Genomic DNA, 27,871 nt, shown 5'->3' with positions numbered 1-27,871 from the left:
GTTAAAACACCCTTTCTCCTAGACAGTGCCAATGTCATCAGCAGTCACCTTTCATCAATTTGCCAGAGATCTAAAATTCAATTGTGAAGAATCTATGAAAAAATTTATTTTTGGAAAACTAGTGTCAAAATGTGCTGTAAATGTAATCACTTGATGCAAACTTCATTAACATCTTTTCATGATTCATAAGAATTGCTTAAAACTATCTGAGTAAAAGATTTTTTACTCTACATGAAAATTTATATTCAGTTTCTATGAAGGACACTTTTTGACAATTTTATTATTATTGGTGTAGCCATGAGCTAGAAACTTATATTTCACATTTTAGCCCATTGTAGCAAAGACTGACTGGATGTTATTAATCCCGCTTCCTGCTCCTGGCACACAGAAAGACTTCATTTCCCAGACTCCCTGGCAATCATGGGAGGGCTCTGTTCCTAGGTTCTGTTGCAACAACATGGGTAGAAGAAATCTATACCTCTTCTAGGACCAATCAAGAGTCCCTCTCACTCTTTGCTCCCTGCAAACTAAGGTAAAAAAACCTTTTTTTTTTTTTTTTAATAAAAAAATTTTTTAATGTGTATCTATTTTTGAGACAGAGAGAGACAGAGCTTGAGCAGGATAGGGGCAGAGAGAGAGGGAGACACAGAATCTGAAACAGGCTCCAGGCTCTGTCAGCACAGAGCCCAACACGGGGGTGGAACCCATGAACCGCAGGATCGTGACCTGAGATGAAGTCGGATGGTTAACCAACTGAGCCACCCAGGCACCCCAGGTAAAGAAACCTTTAGATAAGTTTTAAGAAAGCCTAGAAAACAGCAGTGCCTTAGATGACAAGAGCCATGATCCTTTAATAACCATACAAAAGCCCACACATCAAATATCCAAACTGTATTATGATATAGAAAGAAAAACTTAATTTTGCTAAGTTACTGAGAGGTGGGGGTTGTTTTTAAGACAGTGAGCAGGGGCGCCTGGGTGGCTCAGTCGGTTGGGTGGCCGACTTCGGCTCAGGTCATGATCTCGCGGTCTGTGAGTTCCAGCCCCGCGTGGGGCTCTGTGCTGACAGCTCAGAGCCTGGAGCCTGTCTCGGATTCTGTGTCTCCCTCTCTCTCTGACCTTCCCCCGTTCATGCTCTGTCTCTCTCCGTCTCAAAAATGAATAAATGTTAAAAAAAAAAAATTAAAAAAAAAAAAAAGACAGTGAGCATTAATCACTCTCCCAGATACCAAACTTGCTCTGCAAAGGTTTTCTGTTGACATTATTGATTGTATATTTAAGTGGTAGGTTTGGTAGTTTGAGGAACATTTTGTGCTATTGTTCCTTTCTGGAGTTTGGTAAGTTTTATTATTGAGACCAAAAGAAATAACCAAAAAAAAAAAAAAAAAAAATAGATGGGTTGCTCACAATACATTATTAACTGAACTACCTTCTAATCAACCGAGGACTGTCAACTTTGCATACTTGTTCCTCCTGGATATCACTGCTCTGAACTGTATCAGACTTAACTGTTCTCAAATATGTTGCTTCGTTCAGTTCACAACTAAGTGATGATGATTCTCCCTGATTTTTCATCAAAGCTGATAGGTTTACAAAATAGAGAAAACTACTTCACTTCTTTCTTTTTTTTTTTTTTTGGATGGTCAAATACTGCAAAAAAGAAGTATAGATGTTTTTGAATTGAAATGAACTTTAAAGACTCTACAACCATCACACTTTTCAGACAAGTGGACTATGCTTTAAGAAAGGTTAAGGGATTTGTATAAGGACCCAGAGCTGGTTGGCAGCAGAGCTGAAAATCTCTACTATAATCTCCTGAATCACATCAATCACATTCTTACCTGCAACTGTTTCTTAACAGCAATGTCAATCATGGGACTTCCAATACCCACAATCCATTCTAAGGGAGACTGGCCAGCCCACAGACAAACCTTGTTCAACCTGACTCACTGGAACTACCACTCCTTCCTATGTGTCTCAGGTGAGTGGTCTAAGAGTAGTCCCAACACAAGAACAGCCAATCCATATACTGACCTATAATCCAGGTTGAGATTTGGTATAGAAAGATAAACTGGGTCATGCCCTTTGGAAACTGAAAAGGAAAACACAGAGAGCCTCAACCAGTCAGCAAAAGGTTCTGATATTAAAAATACGTATTTAGAGAGACTAATGTAAGTCAGAGCCATATACGATCACCACAAGGCCAAGTTATAAGGGGCAATGTATACAGAGATAATGGGAATTCCACCAGAGGGAGATGCTAGAACCAGGGACTTGCCAGAGCTCCCTTTGATCTGACCTACCTTGAACCATTCCAGAGCCAGCCAGTAAATTCTCTGTATCTTACAGTGATCTAGATGAGAAACTGTTTCTACAACTGAAAAAAAAAAATGTATATGAAAGAGAAACACTTAAATGTATTCTTCAACTTCATGTTTGTGAGAAAATACATTATTCTATGTGGAAATAAGTCACAAAATATCAACATAAGCGTTTAAAATTGTATATATATTTTTATTAATTTTTTGATGTTTATTTTTGAGAGAGAGAAAGAGTATGAGTTAGGGAGGGGCAGAGAGAGGGGGAGACACAGAATCCAAAGCAAACTCCAGGCTCTGAACTGTTAGCACAGAGCCCGAACATGGGGCTCAAACTCACAGACCATGAGATCATGACCTGAGCCAAAGTCAGGCACCCCTAAAATTTTATATTTAATGTGTATCATAAATGCAAGCAGAATTGAAGGGCATACAAATCGAGACTAAATATTTACTATAATTATATCATAAAATGATAAAAAAAACTTTATAAAAAGAATATACATTTTGATGAGAAAAACACTAATGCTCCAATGGGATAATATGGAAAGATAATGGACTAAAAGTTCAAAAGAGAAGATGTAGAAATAACTGACTAGCATATGACAATATGTTTAACTTCACTAATAAGGAAATAAGAAATGTCAATTATGAAACATTTTAAAATATTAAATTAGCAAATATTTATCAAATGGTAATAATATGCTGATAGTGCTTTAGTGAGTAATGTAATATAACACACTACCAATGTATTTGTAAATTGATAGAATCATTCTGGAGGGCAGTTAGGCAGTACACATCTAAAGACTTCAAAATGTTTATTCACACTGACCCAATAATCCTTATTATATAATATATGTAAATAAATGGTCAGAAATATAAGCATATATTTATGTTAAAATTACATTGGCAATTATCATACTTTATTGTAATTATTTTTATAAACTATCTTCCTCATTTATTTGTTTTGGTACCTCCAAAGCCCAGCAAAGGCATTTGATAAAATGCATAAAGGCATTTTGATAAAAATGTGAATGAACAAATTAATAAAGGAAAAATGATATTCACTATAGTATTATTTGAAACAACAAAGGATTAGAAAAAAAAGGATCTAATGAATAGTCAAATAAATTATAATATATAAAAATAATTGGATTTACTGTATAAACACTAACATTGTGAGGTTCTATTTTTAAAAAAAATATTTATTTACTTATTTTGAGAGAGAGCACATGTGCGCAAGTGGGGGAGGAGCAGAGAAAGAGGGAGAGAAAGAGAATACCAAGCAGGCTCCACACTGGCAGCACAGAGCCCTACACAGGGCTTGATCTCATGAACTGTGAGATCATGACCTGATCCAAAACCAAGAGTCAGATACTTAACCAATGGAGCCACCCAGGCACCCCAAAATTATAAGGTTCTTAATAATGTAAGAAATTGTTTAAAAGTGTAGTAAAAAATAGAACATAGCACTGTATATATCATGTGTTCTCAACTATGCTAAAATATGCATGTATACATGAAGATGAAAAGAAATGCACTAATACATACATATTGGTCAAATTTGGTCAGATATTATATGTGGTCAAATTTGAGAGGTTTCTGACTTTTGCTTTCTTTATGCTTGTCAATATTTTCCACTTTTTAATGCTACTCTGTATTACTTTCTTAATTATAACATAGCATTAAAATGTATAAATTAAATGTATTCATTTATTCATTCATTTATTTATTTTTGTAGTTTCAAGTTTTTTATTTAAATTCCAGTTAGTTAATATATAGTGTAATATTAGTTTCAGGTGTCAAATTTAGTGATTCATCACTTACATACAACACCCAGAGCTCATCACAACAAGTATACTCCTTAATACCCAACACCTATTTAACGCATTCACACACCCATCTCCCCTCTAGCAACACTCAGTTTGTTCTCTATAGTTAATAGTCTCTTTTATTGTTTGCTCTCTCTCCCTCCCCTTCATGTTCATTTGTTTTGTTTCGTAAATTCCACATAGGAGTGAAATCATATGGTATTTGTCTGTCTCTGACTTATTTTATTTAGCATAATAATCTCTAGCTCCATCCACATCATTGCAAATAGCAAGATTTCATTCTTTTTTATGGCTGGGTAATATTCCAGTGTGTGTGTGTGTGTGTGTGTGTGTGTGTGTGTGTGTGTGTGTATGCATATGCACAACTTTTTTATCCATTCATTAGTCAATGAACTTTTGGCTATTGTTGATAAAATCAGGTGTATGTATCCTTTTGTATCAGTATTTTTGTATCTTTTGGATAAATATCTAGTAGTGCAATTGCTGAATCGTAGGGTAGTTCTATTTTTAACTTTTGAGGAATCTCCATACTATTTTCCAGAGAGGCTGCACCAGTTTGCATTCCCACCATCAGTGCAAGAGGGTTCCACTTCCTCACATGATCACCAATATCTTTTGTTTCCTGTGTTAATTTTAGCCATTCTTACTGGTATGAGGTAGTTTGTCACTGTAGTTTTGATTTTATTTCCCTGATAACAAGCAATGTTGAGCATCTTTTCATGTGTCTGTTAGCCATCTGAATGTCTTCTTTGGAAAAATGTCTATTCATTTCTTCTACCTATTTTTTAACTGGGTTATTTGTCTTTTGGGTGTTGAGTTTGCTAAGTTCTTTATATATTTTGGATACTAATCCTTTATCCAATATGTTATTTACAAATATCTTCTCCCATTCCAAAGGTTGCCTTTTAGTTTTGTTGATTGCTTCCTTCATTGTACAGAAGCTTTAAATTCTAACGAAGCCCCAATAGTTCATTTTTGCTTTTGTTTCCCTCATCTCAGGAGACGTATCTAGTAAGAAGTTGCCACAACCGTTGTCAAAGAGGTTACTGCCTGTGTTCTCCTCTATGATTTTGATGGTTTCCTGTTTCACATTTAAGCCTTTCATCAATTTTGAATTATTTTTGTGTATAGTGTAAGGATGTGGTCCAGTTTCATTCTTCTGCATGTTTCTGTCCAGTTTTCCCAACACCAGCCTTTTTTCCATTGGATATTCTTTCCTGCTGTGTCAAAGATTAGTTGACCATATAGTTATGGATCTATTTCTAAGTTTTCTACTCTGTTACACTGATCTATGTGTCTATTTATGTACCAGTACCATACTGTCTTGATCACTACAGCTTTGTAACATAACTTGAAGTCCAAAATTGTAATCCCTCCAGCTTTGCTTTTCTTTTTCAGTATTTCTTTGGCTATTTAGGGTCTTTTATAGTTCCATACAAATTTTAATATTGGTTTGTTCTGGCTCTGTGAAAAATGCTGGTGGTATTTTGATAGGCATTGCATTAAATGTATAGATTGCTTTGGATAGTATCGACATTTTAACAGCATTTGTTCTTCCAATCTACAAGCATAGAATGTTTTTCCATTTCTTTCTGTCATCTTCAATTTCTTTCATAAGTATTTTACAGTTTTCAGGGTACAAGTCTTTTACCTTTTTGGTTAGGTTTATTCCAAAGTGTCTTATGGTTTTTCATGCAGTTGTGAATGGGATCGAGTCCTTGATTTCTCTTTCTCACCATCAGTGAATAGAAGTACACAGATTTCTGTAGGTTGATTTTGTAACTAGAATCCAACAGCACATTAAAAGAATCATTCAGCATGATCAAGTGGGATTTATTCCTGGGTTGCAGGGTGGTTCAGTATTCAAAAATCAATTAATATTGATACACCACATTTATTTAATAAAAGAAAGAATAAGAACCACATGATCCTTTCAATAGATGTAGAAAAAGCAATTGATGAAGTATAGCATCCATTCTTGATAAAAACCCTCAACAAAGTAGTGATAGAGGGAACATACCTCAACATCATAAAGGCCCTTTACAAAAACAAAACAAAACAAAACAAATCAACAACAACAACAACAAAACACAGCTAATATCATCCTCAATGGGGAAAAACTGAGAGCTTCTCCTCTAGTCAGGAACAAGATAGGGATGTCCACTCTCACATAATCCTAGCCTCAGAAATCAGACAACAAAAAGAAATAAAAGGCAGCGAGATCACCAAGGAACAAGTCAAACTTTCACTATTTGCAGATGACATGATAATCTACATAGAAAACCCAAAAGACTCTAACCAAAAAATTGCTAGAGTTCATATAATAATTCAGTAAAGGCACAGCATTAAAATTTATAAGAAGACTGCCTGTAGGGCTGTGCCAGGTCTATTCAACCAATTTAACAGAATGATCAGAATTGGATTCTGAATATCTGATAAGGGATAATTGATGATGATGGTCATTAAAATCTTTTTTTTTTTTTTTTTACATGCTCAAAATGACAGGCAAAAAAAATCCAGGGACTTTCAGCATAGAGGAAAAAATGACATTATCAGGTGATACTTGAAAATAGTTTTTGAGTAGTGTTAAAGGGTTGAATGATAAAGGGTAAGAATGGTGGTATTATCATCATCATTATCATCATCATCATCATCATCATTACTATTTAGAGAAAGAGAACATGAGTGAGTGAGAGAGGCAGAGGAAGAGAGAGAAAGAATCCCAAACAGGACTCACACTCACCACGGAGCCCCATGTGGGGCTCAATCCCACAACCCTGGGAACATGACCCAAGCTGAAATCAAGAGCCAGATGCTCAACCAACTGAGCCACCCAGGCATCCCATGATGGCTTTCTTATTTAATGAGATATAATATATAAAGCACATGAACAAGTGTCTAGTACATAACATGCATTCAATATATATCAATTATCTTTTCTTATTTTGCTCTTGCTAATCAATTCAGTTCCAGTCTAACCCAGAACTCTCACTGGTTTCATTGACCCCTTCCCAATGTCTCCCACCCTTCCACCCTCAGACACTGAGTCCTGTAGCAAGATATATAGAAGGCAGTGACAGATCTATTCAAACAATTTGACAGAATGTTCAGAATTGCACTCTCTATGAATATTTGATGATTCTAATTGAAAATGATAATCACTAAAAGGGCCCCCCCTTTTTTTGGTATGTGTATTAATATGCTCAAAACAACAGACAGAAATACTCCAGAAACTTTCATCACAAAGTGATACACAAATACCCTTCCAGAACCACGCACCAGAAATCCTAGAAGAGGATTGGTTAGCATCATGGAGCTCAGATTTGGATCCTGGACATTATCCTTCAATGCAGTACCTCTGTGGGCACCAGTGTGTCCCTTACCATTATGTGCGCATCCTTTTGTAAATCAGCTGCTGCCCACAGTGGTTACTACTGCTTGCTACCCAGCTTTTTAGTAATGCCGGTATGACATGTCATTCCAATTACTCCACCCCTACATTTGACTGCGCTATTTCGGCATGATCTGTTTTTGTGTTTCCAAGGTGTCATATTCTGTGCTTACACATCTACTCACAGATTTACAGTTAGTTGAATGTACCATTACTTTTCTTCTGTTGTGCATCAGACATTCTATGTGACTGTCCATAGATAATTATAATCTCCATTTGGATAGCTGTCTTTTAGAAATAAAATAAGCCTTATTTCTAATAACACACTGGTGGAGAAGGGAGTCATGATTAATCACACAGATGTCTCAAATATTATTCAACATGCCAGTGGTATTTGATGCCATCTGGGTCTATTCACCCAATTTGGAGCATGTAACTACGGCCAGTTGCCTTACCTTGCTTCATCATTCTAAGCTGCACCTCTTTACTGAAATTCAGTAGCAAATGACAAATGTTTAACTGAATGAAAACAAAAAGTACTTTTTTATATATTTTTTATCACGGATGACATTGTCATAATGCCACTTCTATCTACTTTCCATTTTATCTGCCTGTCCCCCATGAATTTGACTGTTGATGCTGTTACTTGTATACCTTTGTATTGATCAACATACAAATTTATGTCTTTCTTACAATATTTTAGGCACAGTAAGTTGTCTTTTTGGCAAACAGTAAATGTTATTGTTTTAAAATCAAGATAAAAGTCTCAAAGTTTCTCCTGAGGGCTTAGCATCCACTGTAGTGCTTATCCTTTTGTTTCTCTCTGTGGGTTCCTCTATTCTCTTCCAATCCCACAGCTCTTATTACCTGGCTTGAGAAGTTGAAGTGACATTACTGAGATCGTAGGGTTGGAAGAAATGCCAGTGCCCAATTGCATACTTCTTTCTTAGTATAAGAGACCAGGGTATATATCCCCTATGGACCCACTTCATCAACTCACAGAATACTTCAGTTTCTTATCCCTAAGCCTGTAACCCCAAGTTAACTGTATCCTAAATTCTTGCCAGTTTTCCAAATAAAGATACTCCAAAGGGAGTCTACAGACAAAGGAGCAATGCCTCTGAAGCCAAGAAGAAGAAAGGAGCACTCTCCTAGCAGTCATATCATCAAGAGCTTCCAATCTATTAAGAGTGGTAGGTGTCACTGTCAAATTCCCTCACGTACACGGAAAACTTTCAGATGTGGCTGGATCATGATACATACAATATCCTCTACTAGGAGAATCATTCCCTGGCAATATATCTTTAGGGTGGGTATTATTTTGTATGTAAAGCATGATTCGTGAGTATCCTCAACATAAAACTTTTACTAAGTCAAAGCTTAAACAACTAATATGTAGGCATATTCTGCTCTCCCTGTCACATTTTTCAGATGTTGTTATAACTCCCTGAGCATAAGAATTGCTTCCCCTAGGGTGAGTTCTGGGAGGGGTATCTATTTACTGATACACTGTAGCTTGTGTCAGAAAATTGGACTTTTGGTAGATTATATTTAAATAGCCACTGCCTGCTGAAAATTTAACATCCAAGCAATTGAGTGGTCTGTGGTCAAGGCTTTAGAAAAGTGAATGGGGGCCTTGAAGAGACACAAGCCACTCAGTCAATAAATAAAGCCCCCAAAAGCTGAACAGGAGACAGCTGGCACTTTGTCATTCTGTTTTGATGGTGGTTTCATTAGATTTAGGAAAATGCCTACTTGACTTAAGCTTTTGTTGCTGAGAACTGAACGAAAGCGGTGGACACGTATATTTACTTTGTGCTAAATGAGTACGTTTGGTGGCATACCTGATTCTGTACCAATAACCACTATGTGTACCCAGATGCGAAAATGAGTAGCTAGGTTCATAGATTAATGATAAATATGTGTAGAGAAATTAGTACCCTAGTTAGACAATCAATCCATACATGGTTTTCTTCTAACAGTTGGAATTCCTGCAAGCATGTTTCCTTGAGTTTCTATTGAAAATAATTTAGCTTTCCAATTTGCTTTTCTCACAAGTCAGAGAAAATTTACCTTGCTAAGAAAATCATATTAAGATGATAAAGAAATACAGTATACAGAGTAATTGAATAATCATTTATTCCTAAAAGGAGAGGGCATTTCTAAATAGGATCAGATCAATACACCTTTTAACCAAGCATTATATTTATAATATTAAGGATATGAATATGCATGAAAACTATAGGTACCCAAAGATTGTCCACAGTTGCTAATATGTTTTGACAGGACTGCAATTTTGTCATTCCTTGACAAGAGTTGGGGGCGGTCATGAAATACAAACTGTGGGCTGGCTATTTTATATGCTGTAAAAAGATAAATTGAAAGAAAAACAATCTCATTGAATCATGATCAAAAAGCATAGATCAAGGGTATTTAGTCCTTAGAAATGTGCTAGTTCTCAAAAATTCTTTAAAAAACTTAAAGTAAAGCTATTCTAAAAAAAAACTAATTCTAATTATTCATATGAATTATTCATATGAAAGGAGAAGAATTAATACTTAAGGTGAATTGTAACAGCTAGTAGATATGCATAATTATGTGTCTATCATATTGACTTCTATATGCTCTTACAAATGCAGATAAGAACATGTAGAGTTTGTTTCTTTTGCTGAATAATGTTGATTACATACTGATATTTTAAAATCATTTTACTTTCATATTGAACATCAATGTAATTTCTTTTTACCTTTTCTATCATAAAACACATAAAAGTGAAACAGCCTACAATGCATATAATATATATACAATATGAGTACAGTTGAGAACATTCCTGAGTTATGTAATGGTTAAAAGATAGAAATACTCTTCTATCAAATCTCTTTTTTCCCTCTCCCTCTGAAGTAATCAGAAAGCTTATCACTTGTCAAAATAAACATGTAAGGTTGGAAAGGGCAACAATGAAAAATGGTATACATTTCGTTTTCTGGACTAAACAACTTTAAAGGCATACTTAAATTCTTGGCCATTATTCAATTCACCTTGGTATTGACTTATCCTCGTATAAAAGGACATGATTGACAGTTGCACAATTGTGTAAAAACATTAAAACCACTACTATTCCTAATGGCTAATTTAGAGCCTCACATTTGTCAGGCACTGTGTTAAATACTATGCACACATGTCCTCAGTTATTCAACTAAACACATGACGAGGGGTTACTGTTATTATCCCCAGTTTGTAAATACAGATATTTAAAATAAAAAGTCTAAAAAACTAGCACAATGCTGCTTGACAGAATCTAGTTAGAAATTCACAGTCTGAGGATCATATTAACTACTGTTCCATCATATGGTAGATATAATGTGCTGTAGATACAATATTTAAATGTAAATAAGTATTCACCTAAGAAATAAGCCACATTGAACTTGTTTCTGGACATAATGAAATTAAGAATACTGAGATCTAGAATCATAGAATTTTAGAATATAAGGGGCTGGAGAGGTAACCAAATCTAACAAAGTTTTAGTGATTCTGTCATGGGTCAGACATTGCCCTACACATGGTGGATATACCCTTTGAACCACACAAGGTTGAAATGCATAGGTCCATTTATATGTGGGGTTTTTTCGACAGCTACAGTATAGGACCATACATTTTTTTCTCTTACTTTTGATTTTCTTAATAACATTTTCTTTAGCTTACTTTAGTATAAGAATATAGTGTATAATACATATAATATAGAAAAAAATGTTCACGATGTATGTTATTGGTAAGGCTTCTGGTCAACAATAAGCTATTAGTAGTTAAGTTTTGAGGGAGTCAAAAGTTATACATGAATTTTTGACTTCATGGGGGGGGGGTGGTGGGTGTCCCTAACCTCTATGTTGTTCGAGCATCAACTATAGTAGTGATTTAAACAAAGTTCTGCTATCATGAATCTAATGCTACAGTTAGAAAACACAAAAATAAATAGCATGGATGATTTCAAAGAGTGATAAGGGTTGTAGGGAAAAATAAAGATATATTACAAAGACAAGAGAAATTTCCCTTAGTGTGAGTAGCAAGGTACAGTCTCTCTTAGAATGCGGCATTTGGGTTGATGCTGAATAGCAAGAAGGAGTCAGTGATGGGGAGTCTGAGGGGGCTGAGTGTTCCTTCAGGGGCAATAGCCAATGCAAAGTTCTGAAGCTGGGAAGGAGTGTTGGCAGGCTCCTAGAGAAGATTGATGGCCAGTATGACTGGAACACACGGAGCAGCAGGAAAGAGGATAGATAGGCAGGGACTGGATCATTCAGGGCCTTGTAGGCAATGAAAAGGAACTTGGATTTTATGCTAAGTAAGAGAACACTAGAGAGAGGCAGGGTATGCACAACCTGATTTAGGTTTTAAAAATGATCTCTCTGGCTGCTCTGTAGAGGATGGATTGGAGAGGCATAAAAAAAAAAAAAAAAAAAAGTGGAAGCAGGGAGACCAGATGGTGGATTAGTGAAGCACTTGGTGTGAGGGATGATGGTGCCTTGGACCAGAAAAGAGAAGTGGAAAGATCAGAATATGATGTAGAAGTAGAGTCAATAAGATTTGCTTCTTTACATTGAGTTACAGTAATCTCCACGTAATCTTTACCTACTGACTTGGCCTGGCCCTCTAAGGAAATGCAGATTAAATTTAATCCCTTCCGGCATTGAAAAGCAGCACATGTGACTTCTCTGAAATCTCATTTCCGTACTGAAGAGCCCTACTTCCCTCCAACTGTCCTCTGCTATCTTTTTAACACTCCTGAATATCCTGGACATTTGTACTGGTTACCTTTTTTGTTTGACAATGTCCCCTTTAAAAAGTGGTGCCAGCACTGACTGAAGCACTTCATTGTTCCCCGACCCCTGCAAAGGACAGTGGGGCTACTGGGTCCTGGTGTACTGCATTTCTTTTAACAGAGGCTAATGCACGTGAATTACACGTTTAGTGGAGAAAAGAGGTGGGGGATATAGTTTGAAGGGTCAGAACCAGGATTATCACTTGTCATCCTATTGTTGCAGAATATCTGTGAAAGTGATTCCCTCTGGTAAAGGGAAGCAGAGCTGGGGAGATGATGGCTTTCTCAGCAGATGACCATCTTAAGAGAAGGTGCTAAACTGATAATTAAATAAAGCTGCTTCTAAAAAGATGTGCTGGGTGGGGGGGTGCAGTGAGGAGAGCAGATAGCGAAGCAGGACAGGAGGGAGAGAAAGCAAATCAAGATTAATAATGAGGAAGCACTCTGAGGTTTTCTGTTCAAGGAATAGGGTGAGTGAAGTGGAAAATTCAGGTGAACAGAAAACAATTACTTTCAGTTGAAAGCAAACGCAAACATGATTTTTGGAGTAAAGTTCTCTGGGCTCTTTAATGACCTTAATTGGTTTGACTCCTTGTTTTGCGTCAGTCACAAATAATACTCCGTGAACCAAATTTTAATCAATCACTACAAAAGCAGTGTCTTAACTATGATTTAGCTAATTTGTTTCCTTATCAGTTATTTCTGTACCATGGTTCCACAGGACATACAATAAGTCTATTAACTCTGCAACGGTCTTAGGATGTGAGAATTTGTGGCATATTAAAACTGTCTCCTAAATGCCAGATCTGATTTTCCATCTTTGTTACATTTCGTTTTTATTACTCCATGCAGAATATCACCCTATTCTGTGAATGAGCATCTGAAATTCGGAAAAGACCATGAGATGGTGCAGAGGGACATTTTGAAGAAGAAATTAACTTAATCCCTAAGAGGAAATGTGCCATTATGAATGGCATTCCATTTATCCTCCTCATTCAAGAAAGGGGTCATTATGCACACTATTCTCTTTTCAATAAGAAAACAATAAAATCATAATAGTTGGTATTTAACTCTCATCTTTCTGATAATTTTTGCTGCAAATGTTGAGTTGCTGTTAGAAATAAATAGGAAAGCCCTGAGCAGGACCTCCACAACAGTCTTTTTGAGACCAAATAATTCTTTGATATTAGAGAACATAATCCAGGAACCAAAACAAATATATCATTAACAAGAACAATAACTGCAAAATCTCATTTTTCTATTTTCTAGGATTAGTAAGAATTTTATAGCAATTAATGCATTCATTTTTACAGCTTCCTGAAGAATAAATTTGAACAAAAAATAATTATAAAGGCTTGCATCTTTGCATCTATTAAGACTTTACTATGTGCTAATGCCCATGCTTACTTAATGGGTTGCCTTGATGCTTTACAAACCACCATAATTCATCCTTGCCAACAGACCTAAAGAGGCAGTATTTCAAAACTTTTATAGCACAAAATCATCATCTAAAAATTTTTTTTAAAGTTTTTAACGTTTATTCATTTTTGAGACAGGACAGACAGAACAGGAGCAGGGGAGGGGTAGAGAGAAAGGTAGGGGCAGCGAAAGAGGGAGACACAGAATAGGAAGCAGGCTTCAGGCTCTGAACTGTCAGTACAGAGCCTGACGCGGGGCTTGAACTCACAAGTTGTGAGATCATGACCTGAGCTGAAGTCGGATGCTTAAGCAACTGAGCTACCCAGGTGCCCCTCATCATCTAAATTTCTTAACAGGATACCCAAGTACCACACTTCATTGTACTTTTTAAGCAATCTATGGCATCTATGTGTTAATACCAACAGCTTCACCATGCCACATCAATTCAATGTCTATATGGCAATTTGCATTTTGGCTAATGCCTTAAAGATGTGTGAGGCTGAAAATATGCTTATACAAGGAAAAAACACTGAATTTAATGTAGCTAAATATTCAAAATATTTTTGGCAAAGCTTAGCACTGAAGATTTGGAGTATTATTGTACAGATTAGAAATTAGTTGAGATTGGGGCGCCTGGGTGGCTCAGTCAGTTAAGTGTCCTACTTCAGCTCAGGTCATGATCTCACAGTTCATGAGTTCAAGCCCCGCATCAGGCTCTGTGTTGATAGCTCAGAGCCTGGAGCCTGCTTCCATTTCTGTATCTCCCTCTTTCTCTGGCCCTCCCTTACTCCTCTCTCAAAAATGAATAAAGATTTTTAAAAAATTAAAAAAAAATACATTTAGTTAAGATTTACAAAATAAAGAGTATTTTGTAATACTCAAAGAATTTTGTTATTTAACTGAGACTGGGACCGTTTTTATTTAACCTTTTATGAATTAACTGGAGGGAGTTCATGAGTTATGGATAACACTAAGCTCTGCCAGTTAGAGAAAAGAGAAACTGATGAGAGTGTGGTGTAGCAAGATAACGTGATACCATGAGATGGCATAAAAGTGGCAATCAAGTTCCTGTGGGAGCAAGTGAAAAGCATGCATTTAGCTATCAGTTACATCCTTTAAAAATACTAGAACTGATTATCTTTGTGGAATATTTATCTAAGACATTGTAACAGTTGCTTCCATAACCAAAAATGTAAAAAAAAAAAAAAAAAAGTAAAGTCAAAGAGCAAACATTGTTTTACTCATTTAAATAAGACCTGTCCTTTACTGAAATGGCACATAAGGCAGTAGGTAACTATTGTTCTGCTAACATACATACATACATACATACATACATACATACATACATAAAATAGCAGTGTGTTAGAAGTAGAATACAGTTTCCAGTCTGGCCTCAATTGCTTCTTCTTTCATTCAATAAATCATTCATTTAGCCGTTCATTCAAAACAAGATTTATTAAGTATTTATTATAAGTCAGACACTCCACTGGGTACAGGAAGGGATTGTGTAGATGATGAAATTACATTTCCTACCCTAAAAGATCTCATAATCTAATAGGGGAAATATACAAATAGCAAATGATTATAATGTGATACATTAACTGATTAAACATAAATTTCTGGAGCAAATGTAATGCATAAGAGATGAAAAGATTTCAGAGAAGGACAGGAGATATTTTGCTAACAGTTCAGTGTGGTCAAATGTAAGGTGCAGGAAGAATGGAAGAGTGGTAGTAAAATGAGATACAGCAGAGAGAAGTTAGATTACAAGCAACCAGCTGGACCAGGCTAAGGTATGTGCATGTTTGTTATAATATCTTTAAGGCAATTAAAAGTCATAGAAAAATTTAAGGAAAAATTGGCAAGTGGCAATTGTTAAATTCATATTTCAAACAGATCAATACAGTTATGGGGACTAAAGTAGATGATATTCAAATCAGGAGAAAAAAGGACAAATTAGGATACTACTGGAAAGATTAGGGTAAAAAATAAGGATGTTTTATGAAAATGAGAAGAAAATTGACAAGATTTGATTATTATTATTATTTGATTATTATTTGATTATTATTATTTGATTTGATTATTGGAATGGGAGATAAAGAAGAAGTCAAGAATGAGCCACATGTCTCAGTTGGGCAACTGGGTAGATTATGAAAATAATACTCACCCAATTAGGAAGAATGGGTTTATTTTAAATTATTTGAGGGCCTATTGATTTCAGAGTCTTTGTAGCCTCCAAAAGTACAATAAATATTTGAGTGCATACAAAAGCCTAGACATAAAAATAGGTATCTATGCTGCAGACAGAATTCTTAAAATGTATATCACAGTTATAGTCAGGAGTTTGAATAAGAATAAGACTTGGGCGCCTAGGTGGCTCAGTCCATTGAGTGTCCAACTTTGACTCAAGTCATGATCTCGCACTTTGTCGGTCTGAGCCCTGCATCTGGCTGTGTGCTGACAGCTCAGAGCCTGAAGACTGCTTTGGATTCTGCATCTCCCTCTCTCTCTCTGCCCCTCCCCAACTCACTCTCTGTCTCTGTCTCTCAAAAATGAATAAACATTAATGTTTTTTTAAATAAAAATGAGACTAGAAGATTGTCTAGTGATGGAATTTTGAGTGTCCTCAGCACTCTACCAACAATAACACTATATTACAGATACAAATGTGAATATGAACATATTTTTTCAATTTCACATTGAAATTTCATACAAAGTACTTCTCAGGTAATAGAATTAAAGTGATCAAAAACAGAAAGACCTATAGAAAATTCTCAAGTCTTTGAAAATTAAACAATACACTTCTACATAACTCATGTTATGTCAAAGAGGAAATCTCTACGGAAATTGGAAAATATTTTGAACTAGGGCACCTGGGTGGCTCAGTCAGTTGAACGGTCAACTCTTGGGTTTCAGCTCAGTTCATAATCCCACAGTTTATGAGATCAAGCCCCATGTCAGTGCCTGCACTGATGCCACACAAAGCCTGCTTAGGATTCTCTCTCTTCCCCACCCCCACTCATGTGCACGCACACGCACACTCTCTCTCTCTCTCTCTCAAAATAAATAAATGAAGTTTTTAAAAATAAAATATTTCAAACTGACTGAAAATGAAAATACAACATAGCAAAATGTGTAGGATACAGCTAAAGCAATATTTACAGAGAAATTTATAGTGTTAAATGCTATATTAGTTAAGTAGAATGTTCTCCATCAATAACTTAGGTTTCCCCTTTAAGAAATTAGAAAAAGAAGAGCAAGATGAACACAAATTAAGCAGAAGCAAGTAAATAATAAAAATAGTGGAAATCAATGAAATTAAAAACCAAAAATAGAAAAAAAGATAAAAATAGAAATTGGTACTTTGAAAAATCACTAAAATTGATAAACCTCTAACTAGACTAATAAATAAAGAGAGAGACGAAGAAAGAGAGGAAGGGAGGGAAGGAGAGAGAAAATACAAATTATAAATATCAGGAATAAAAGAGGTGATATCATTACAGACTCTAGAGACTGAACAGTATAATAAGAGAATACTAGAAACAATCTGTATGTATACATTCAAAAACATAGATGAAATGGGCCAATTTCTTTAAAGACACAAACTACCAAATCTCACTTAAGAAGAATAAATAACCTGTATCTATTAAATTGAATTGGTAGTTAAAAATCTTCCAAAACAAGCAAGGCTCAGAATGTGTTTTCACTGTTGAATTCTATTACATATTTGGGGAACAAATTGAAACAATTCTGTACAATCTCTTCCAGAAAATAAAACAGGAGATAACAAGTCACAACTCATTTTATGAGGCAAGTATACCCTAATTCTAAAATTGGGCAGGCATTACAGGAAAAGAAAACTATAGATCAATATACCTTCTGAATGAAGACTCAAACATCATCAGCAAAATATTAGCAAATTAAATCCAATAAATATAAAAAAAAATAATAAATCAAGACCAAGTGGGTATGCTTTTCCAGAAATGCAAGCCTGGTACAATATTCAAAAATCAAACAACATAATTCACCGTATTAACAGACTAAATAAGAAAAACCATATGATCATCTTAATAGAGAAAAACTTGTTGATAAATTCCAAAATTCATTTGTGATAAAAGTCTCAGCAAACTAGGAATCAGAAAATTCCTCAACCTGTAAAAGGGTGTCTTGAAAAAAACAGAAGCTACCACGATAGATAAGGATGAAAAACTTAATGTATTCTCCTTAAGATCTAGAACACGGCAAGGAATGTCTTCACTTATCACTTCTATTCAATATCAGACTAGAAGTCTTACCTAATGCAATAAGGCAAGGACAAAAATGAACAACATACAGCCTGAAAAGATGAAATAAAATCTGTCTTTCTCAAAAATCTATACAAAACATACTAGCAAATGAGCTTAGTGAAGTTGCAGGATACAAGGTCAATATACAAAAATCAATTTTATTTTTGTAAGCTTGCAATGAGTTTGAAATTTTTAATTCCATTTACAATAGCACTGAAAAATAAAATATTTAGATATAAATCTAAAAACATAATCTGAATGTCTGTATGTTAAAAATTATATAATACTGATGAAATAAATAAATACAAATAAATGTATAGATATGCTATATTCATGTGTTAGAAGACTGAAAATTATTAATTCTCTCCAATTTAATCCATGGATTAAACACAGTATAAATTAAAATTCTAGCAGACTTTTTTTAGATGCCATGTTGATTCTAAAGGAACTAGAACAGCTGAACTATTCCGAAAAAGAACTAAACTCTAGGAATCACACTACCTAATTTCAGGACTTACCATAAAGTTACATTAATCAAAGAAGTGTGCTGTTGGTGAAAGATAGACATATAGATCAATGGAACAAAATAGCTTGGAAACAGGCCCTTACAAATACAATTGGTTTGTGACAAATATGTAAAGGCAATTCAGTGAAGTAAGTAAGTAAGTTTAGTCTTCTCAACAAATTGGTGCTAGAATAATTGAAAATCAACAGGCAATCTTGTATCTCATACCTTACATGAAAATTAATGCAAAACAGATCATTGACCCAGATGCAAATACAAAATAATAAAACGTCTAGAAGAAAATATAAGAAAAGATCTGAATGATTTTGGGTTTGTTGATGAGTTTTTAGATTCAACACCAAAAGCGCAATGTGTAAAAGAAATATTGATAAATTAAACTTTGTCTATATTGAAATTTTTTGCTCTGGTAAATACACAGTTAAAAGAATGAAAAGAAGAACCACTGACAAGGAGAAAACACTTGCAAATCACATTTCTGACGAAGAACTTGTATTCAGACTATAAAACAAATTCTCCAAACACAACAGTAATAAAACAAACAACCCAATAAAACAAATTGGCAAAAGATTCGAACAGGCACTTCACCAAAAAGAATATATGAATGGCAAATAAGCACATTAAGAGATAGTTAATTAGGTAAATGCAAATTAAAACTATGTGATACTACCCATTCTTCTTAAAAGGTGTGGGGGGGGGGGGGCGGAATAGCACTACCAAGTTCTGACAAAGATGCAAAACATCTGGAGCTCTCATACATTGCTGATGGGAATTAAAAACAGTACAGCACTCCAGAAGATAGCTCGGCAGTTTCTCATAAACTTAAACATATATGTACCATATGACCCAGCAATCTCACTTCTAGTTATTAGCTCAAAAGAAATGGAAACTGAGTTTCATGCCAAAACCTGTACATAGATATTTAGAGCAATTTCTTTTTTCATAATTATCCATATGTCTTTCAAATGGTAAATAAAAAAACAGAACGTGGTACATCCATACAATGGAATACCGATCAGCAATAAAAAAGGAACAAACATGTAGCATAAGTGGATCTTACATTTTACTAAATGAAAGAAACCAGATCCCAAAGACTATAAACAGCATGATGTCGCTTATATAATACTCCAGAAAAGCAAAAATATACACATAGTAAATAGGTAAGTTGGGAATAGGAAGGTACAGCACATTAATTATGAAGAAGCAACATGAGAGAATCTTGGGGGTGATGGAACTCTTCTGTAAGAAAATCTGTTGATGGATGTCTGACTCTATGTCTTTGTCCAAAACTCATGGAACTGTATACCAAAAAGAGTGAGTTTTATTATATGCGAATTTTAAAGATCAACTAGGATGTTGGGGAAACTCAAGAAGGAATGCCAATTGTAACAATGACATGAACTTTATTAAACATAAATTACATAGCCGCACTGAAAGATGTGGGAAAGAAAGTTGTCCTAAGAAACTTGGACAAAAAGTATTTTGAGCAATACCATAAAGGCTAAAATAAAAGATCTGTGCAAAAACTATGGTGTAGTTGTTAAATATACCATTCACAAGAGTATGTTTAGAATTTATGTAATTAGAGTACTTGTATATTAGGCTTGAACAAATAAGTACATATTTTGAAGATGAGAGCCAGGTTGCTAATTGCCAAAGAAATAAATTACAAATAAAGAAAAAGAGAAGGATAGCATGAACACTGGAGTGCGGAAGTCACATCTATCAGTATGGAATCATGGATTTAAGACAGATCCATAGAGAGGCACAGAATACAGAGGTAGATGCTAGACAGTTAACAAAGATGTATGTCTACACCTGAGTTAGTATACATACATGTACTAGAAATAGCTCTATCCACTGAAAGGTATTAGAAGCAGTGGCAGCCCCATGGCATTGAGCACAACTGGTATCTGATTTCTTGGTTTCTAAATACTATTCTTCAACAAAAGCAACCAAAGGTCCTTGGAGAAGTGGTTGTTTCCAAGGATAGGGCAGGAAATATACAAGAGGAACCTGAAGCATCTGTGGTATTAGGAAGGTAAAAATTATTAGCAAATTAATGCAAAAAAATGTTTAAGAATGAGGGTGTATCCTCCCATTGGCTCCTATTGCTATAATCAGAACAACATTAGGGACAAAATAAATAATAATAGTATTGGATTATATCTCAGAAATAAAATGAATATCCATGAGTCCATGCTGATATAAATAAAAATGTGAATAAATGAGTTAAAAGGTATAATGTTTCCTTACAGAAGAACTATAATTAATAACTGAGGAGAATAGAAAGTCACCATTGGAACTGCAGGGTAATAATTGATGCAGGCAGGATTCACCTGTGGATCCTAAAAGTAGTGATAAAAATTTAATCAGAAACAGGATATTTACAGATTCTCAAAGTATATTCCTCCAAATATTTATTAATCACACAGGGGGAAAATAACAAGCTTACAGTAGAAATACTGGCATACACCACTTTAACCAAGTGGTCAAGATCAGCATCACAAGTCATGGATATCAACATCATTTACTTCCTGACTTGATGCACTGAGAAGGATAGATCACCCCTGTAGCATTCTTTCCAAAAATGCATAATCTTGATCTAATCATGAGAGCACATCTGACAAACATAAATAAAAGGATATTCTACATATATATCCACCAGTACCTTTTAAATATGTTAAAGTCATGAAAGACGAAGTCATCAGGTAGAAGAGACTAAGGAGACATGATAACTAATCACATTGTGGGATCCTGGATTGGATCCTGAAACAAAGGAGGACGTTTAAAGGACTAGTGAAATCTGAGTAAGATGTGTAGTCTAATTACTAGTATTATTCCAATGTTCATTTCTTAGCTTTGACAAACATATGATGATTCGGCATGATGTTACCCAGACTCTCCTTTAGTTATTAGATACAGGCATCCTCTGTCACACTTTTGCAACTCCTGTGTAAATCTAAAATTATCGCAAAATTAAAAATTAGGAGGAAGTACTATTGAGGACGTGGAATGATGGGAATCCATACACTGATAGTCATCAGCAGCATAAAATTAAATTGTTACAAATACTTTGAAAAATGATTTAACAGCTTCCTCTTAAAATAACCCTATAGATGCTGTATTTTGCAATAATTCCACTTCTAGGGATATACCTTGTCATACAGATTTGTATACATATGTGCTCCAAAAGATTTATACAATAATGTGCTTGGTAACATTATTAAATATAGCAAAAAGCTGGAAACAAGCCCAGTGTCCATCAATAGTAGAATGGTTATGGGGTGCCTGGGTGGCTCAGTTGGTTGAGTGTCTGACTTCAGCTCAGGTCATGATCTCATGGTTTGTGAATTTGAGCCCTGCCTCAGGCTCACTGCTGTCAGTGCAGAGCCTGCTTCAGATCTTCTGTCCCCTCCCGTCACTCTGTCTCTCTGTCTCTCTGTCTCTCTGTCTCTCTCAAAAAAAAAAAGAATAAACATTTATTTTTTCAAAAAATGAGTAGAAAGGATACATTTTGGTATGTTCATACAGTGGAATACTACTACACAGCAATGGAAATGAATGTGTGGCTGTTACATGAGACAACATGGCTGAGTCTCATAAGGATAATGTTGAGTGGAAACAGCTAGACACAAAATAATATGCATTGCATGTTTTCATTTACATGAAATTCAAAATGAAGCAAACTAAGGTGTTACACATCAGTCTAGTGGCTCTCATAAAGGAGAAGGAAAGATCTCATGATTGGAAGAGGACACAACAGATGCTTCTGGGATACTGGTTATTTTTCACTTCTTGAGGTGGATAGTGGTACGCATGTATTCATTTTGCAAATTCATCAACCTGTACACATAAGGTCTGGTCTATATGCATGCATATTATATATTTTAATAAAAGTGAAGTTTTTTGTTTGTGTTTGTTTTTGTTTTAAGACAAAGGATTCTTTGGCTGCTCTGTTGTGAATAGAACCTTAGGGATGGTAGAGTGGGAGTAGGGTGATCAGTTAGGAGAGAATTACACCTTACAAAAAATAAAAATATTTCATTTACAAGTCTTTTTAAGGGAAAGATGAGATACTGGACCACAATAGCATCTAAACAATGAAAGGTGATCTCAAAGTGTTCTGAAGTCCTAATGTTCTTCAGGCGTGGGTTAAGATAGATGAATCCTTGTTAAGCATAAATGTTAAAATATCAAGAATAATTAATAAGGAAATAAAAATATATTTTATTCGGGCACCTGGGTGGCTCAGTTGGTTGAGTGTCTCACTTCGGCTCAGGTCATGATCTCACAGTCTGTGAGTTCAAACCCTGCATCAGGCTCACTCCTGTCAGTGCAGAGGCCTCTTCAGATCCTCTCCTCCCTCCTCTGCCCCTCTCCCACTCACGTGTTTGCACTCACTCTCTCCTCCTCTCTCTCGAAAATAAATAAACATTTTTTTAAAACATATATTATTATTCTAAAGAGGTAGAGGAGAAAAATGGAATGAGAAAACAAACCTTAATAAACCAAGGGGGAAAAAAAGCATTGAAAAGCAAGACAACAAGAAAACACAGAATAAGATAGTAGAAACATATCCAAATATCAGCAAACATAAAACTGGTTGAACTGACTTCCTTTCAAAGGAGAGAAGGATTTTCAGCGTGGGGAATAAATCTAGTCTTAGGCTGTTTCCAAAGAGACACACCTAAAATGTAAGCTCTTAAAAGGTTGAAAGTAAAAGGATGCAAAAGAGATACTAAGGAAATATCAGCCCAAATAACACTATGGGATCTATTCCAATTTTATGCCAAAGAAAGAATTAGTAGAGATTAAAAAGGCGAGGGTTACACCTTGATAAAAGATTGAACATTAAGAAGACCAATGTATTCAAAACTTGGGGCTTATAAAATAGCTTAAAAATTGCGCACGTACACACACACACACACACACAACCAGAACCACAGAAAGAAGCAGATGCCTCACCACCATCGGGAGAGGTTTCAACACACCTCTCCATATTATTCTTAGGTAAAGCAACACAAAAACTTGTTGACAAAGAATACAACAAACTTGATTTGAGGACATATATAGAATCCTGGGTCTGTAACTGGAACATTCCCATTCTTTTCAGGCACACATGAACCATATTTTAAAGGTACAGGAGAGGCAAATACTAGATAATCCTCCACTAATTTCAAATAATATAGATCATGTAGGATGTGGACTCTGCCTACAGTCGAATTGTTACAAACCAGAGCAAAGATATATTTTAAAATAAAAATAATACTTCTAAAAATTCATTGATCAAAGAAGAAATTATAACAAATAATAATTTTGAACTGAACAATGAAAATACTTTATATCAAACTTTGAGATGCAGTGCAAAGTAGAAACTTAAGGGAAATTTTAGTCTTAAATGTTCTGAATGCATGAGGCTAAAATAACTAGCAAAAAAACGATTTGAAATAGTAAGTACAGTGTGATACAACTAAATCAGTTATGAGCAGAAGTCAGTGGGGAGGAAGCAGTAGGAGAAAAGGAAAGAGACTCGGGAGAGAAGGATTTTGCCATTATTTTTATTATTTGTGGAAAATACTGACTTTCTATAGAACGGCTGATTGCTGAAGAGAAGTTGCAGGTATGAAAGTGTCCCTGCCTTTAAAGGAGACTACACAAATAAAAATAAAACAGTGACGATTAGTCAGTAGGAGCAGAGAATTGTAAATAAAGCCTGAAGGGTCCTAGCTGAGTTGTAGTGTTTGGAACTTATAAGACAAGGCAGCCCTCACCTGCAGCCATCCAGACAGAAAACAATCAACTGCTTGCCCCCATGGATGAGTGCAGGGGGAAAAAAATGTGTGTCTTTAAGGGAGATTCCACTTTCAGATAAAATAGAAGATAGGAGGAACCTTCTATGAAGAAGCTGGACAGGTGGGAAGTTGTGTTTACCATGATTCAGAGGTATCAGAGGAAGGAAAGAAAATGGTTGGGAGGAGATAAGAAGTGGGATAATGAATCTGCGAAGAATTGGATGATAGTCCTAGACTGAGAGTACCTTAAGGGAACAATCAGCAAAGACTTTCATATGGACCTTGGCCAAAGAAAGGAGAATGTAAGGCATGAGGCATTTTTCCTCTGTAAGCTTCTAAATAAAACTCAGGAAACTTGTATTAATGCTCCTGTAGGCTAAAGCTCCAAAACTGCTGCAAGCTTGGTTATTCTGGCAAAATGTAGCATTTGGCCAAGGTCTAACGAAGCACTGTCAAAAAATGATTAAGGACTTTCTGAAATTCTTCTGGCAAAAAGGTAGCAAATCATAGGAGTCCAGCAACTCAGAATCAACTGGAGCCTTACTTGATCAAACAACAGAGGAATCCACCCCTGTTGCATAGGTAATGATTTAATTGGTTTCTACAAACTTTTCCTGGGGTGGATCTCTGGCAAAAGTTGATTCTGGCTTCAACTGATGGAGCCAGGTTGGGCTGTTCTAACACTTAAAAGTTGTGTGGTCTAGATAGAAGTACTAAAAAGTTCATAGCTTCTTTTTCTTCATATTAAAATTGTGAAAATGATACAAGGTTCATGAGATCCTTATCTGTAATATAGAAAAATGCCTAGCACAATAGACATATACCACATTGTAGGTACTTTATATATTGGAACTCATCATTGTTATTATTGCCTATTGCAGATTACTACCGTGTCTATAAATTACAAGCACACTTAAGTGATTTTAAAATCACTAGTCCTTTATCACACAGGTACGTGACAACAACTTCCTCCTAGCTGAATCCACCAGATCATGACTTTACTTGCTTTAGTGCATCCTGTTGACCAGTTTTAGCTACCTCTTCAAAGTCGACTCCTGTTATCCACATTGATACTGCCCAATGTCTTCCCCAGGGGATGTAGGGACAGGGAGTAGGACAGCAGACAGCCTTTAATGCCATCCTTTATATGCTTGCTTTAGTTCTTTCATGTTGCTCTCTGCTTTCCTCTCTTCTTTCCTACTCTTGATTCATACATTGATCAAACATTTGTTGAGTGGCAAGGTACTAGGTTGGACAATAGGGATACAGAGTTGACAAAGGCACAGTCATGCCCTGAGGGATATCACAGTCCAGTGGGAGAAATAGATGTGAGCAGATAACCACAGTGCAATCAGATAGGTGGTAATGGAAGGGTTTCCAAGGTACTTTGAAAGCACAAATGATGAGGCAGCTAACTCTTCTGGGACAGGCAGAGAAGGTTTCACAGAACTATCTGAGCAACTTTTAAAAGGACAATTACAGGGCCACCAGTCCATGAAGTGGCAATGTTGATGGGGAAGAAAGAGAGAGTTACTACAGTTTAAGGGGTTGGGTAGATGGAGGAGGGATTCCAACAGAGAAAAGCATGGACATTGGCTTAGCTATAAGATTTTAAAGGAGGCTTAGGGGAAAAAATGGAATGAAATTCAGGGAAAAATAAAATAATATTTCTCAAATACTTTATGGGATTAAAGCAAAAACAGTTTCTTTTCCACAAATGCCTGAGATTGCTCAAGGCAAGAGCATATGTGTTCACTGTAATTCCTACTGAAAAGATGAAATCTTTGAGATTCATGTCATATTTTATAGAGATGCTGTGGTAAACAAAAATTATCAAGGCACATCTAAGCATCATCCAAGAAAGAAGGTTCAGTTTAGTTTGAAGTAAACACATTTTCTCTTACCTTTTTTTTCTGCCTTCTCCTTGTGAAGCAGTTCAGTAGGTGACAGCACTCTCCTCTCCTTGCAAAAGTGTCCTTGTATTGTAAAGAAAGGACAAGAACTATGGCAATCCAGTGTCTCTATTTGCATCTATAATGTCCTTATATACATTTCAAGACTAGGGAAAACACTTTTTTTTAGTTCTCAAGTTCGTTACCATCCAGTGTATTCTTAGCTTCAGGAGTAGAACCCAGTGATTCATCTCTTACGTGACATCCAGTGCTCATCCCAAAAAGTGCCCTTCTTAATGCCTCTCACCCATTTAACCCACCCCCTACTCCCATCAACCCTCAGTTTGTTCTCTGTATTTAAGAGTCTCTTATGGTTTGCCTCCCTCTCTGTTTTTATCTTATTTTTCCTTCCCTTCCTCTATGTTCATCTGTTACATAATTTCTCAAATTCCATATATGATTGAAATCATACATTATCTGGGAAAACATTTTAAAAAATCTCTCACCACCTCATTTGCCTCAACAAAAAGTAACATCATGGCAAACTAAGCCCAACCAAGTGAGGGCAATCTCCTGACTTCTTCCTTTAACTCACCATTGCAAGACCAGTGGATTACCTAGGAGTTGCTGCTGGGAAAAGCTTCCCTCAATAATTATTAGGGACACAACCATATTTGAGGATAACAGAGAAAAAAATGTTCTGAGGGTGTTGAAGTGCAAGAGGAGTATATTAACTGAGGTGAAAAATGGAGAAATTATTTTTTGACAACTCTATCAAGTCCCTTCCTTTCCCCTAGATTCTCCCCCGAGCTCTTACACCCTACACATTTCCTGTGGGCTTCCATCATTTCCTCATTCCTGAAGGAACAGATCTGGAAGAAGGTGAGCTCTTCCTTAAGCCCAAAAACTCCTCAAAGTGCCGAGGTAAATCGATGTTATATTCTACATACACATATACATTTGTATATGATTTTTGCACAAATATTTACAGAATTAGAGTCAAACACTCTAATTCTTAGCTATTACTAAGGGTTGTCATGTTTGAACATGGTTAATTTGGATTTGTTTCATCATAGGTGAAGATTGGTGTCATCAATTCTAGTGAATATTAGTAATGTGTCAAAAAGAAAGAAAGAAAGAAAAATGTGTCTGTATCTGTTCTCAGATACAGTTCAGGCCATGCACACACCACATTTCCCAGTCCTGTGGAGTTTTATTCTTTGTTTTAAAGAGGTATAATTGGCATATAACATTATACTAGTTTCAAGTAAACAATATAATGAATCAATATTTGTGTATACTACAAAATAATCACCATAATAAGTTTAGTTAACATATGGTTAGGTCACACACACATCTCCCTGTCCTGCAGAGTTTTATTTTAACCTTCATATTGAGACAGTCACCAAGGATGGACTCCATTTAGATTTTAAAACATTAGACCAGGAAAGTGCCAAAGGTAATCATCTAATGAACAAAACTTCTCACTTTGATGTTGAGATTGAAATTGAGACATTGAAGTAGTTAGTTACTTTAACTTGGTATCTCATATTAAGGAACAGTAAATGGTTTAATGTTAATGCAGTGTGAATTACAAGAGTT

General features: G+C 35.6%; 1 long non-coding RNA gene across 1 annotated transcript; it reads left to right on the top strand.

Moving 5' to 3' along the window:
- The first annotated feature begins 458 nt into the window (after positions 1–458).
- Positions 459–27,124, top strand: LOC128776432 (uncharacterized). The gene is made up of 3 exons (XR_008421479.1): positions 459–532; positions 1,862–1,981; positions 27,067–27,124. It is a non-coding gene; the product is annotated as an uncharacterized LOC128776432 (long non-coding RNA).
- Positions 27,125–27,871: the final 747 nt, after the last annotated feature.

This window comes from Panthera pardus, unplaced genomic scaffold (genome assembly GCF_024362965.1).
Source record: "Panthera pardus isolate Hobbes unplaced genomic scaffold, ASM2436296v1 HiC_scaffold_13, whole genome shotgun sequence".
NCBI lineage: Eukaryota > Metazoa > Chordata > Mammalia > Carnivora > Felidae > Panthera > Panthera pardus.
The sequence above is the reverse complement of the archived record's forward strand: the minus strand, read 5'-3'. Positions and strand labels throughout refer to the sequence as shown.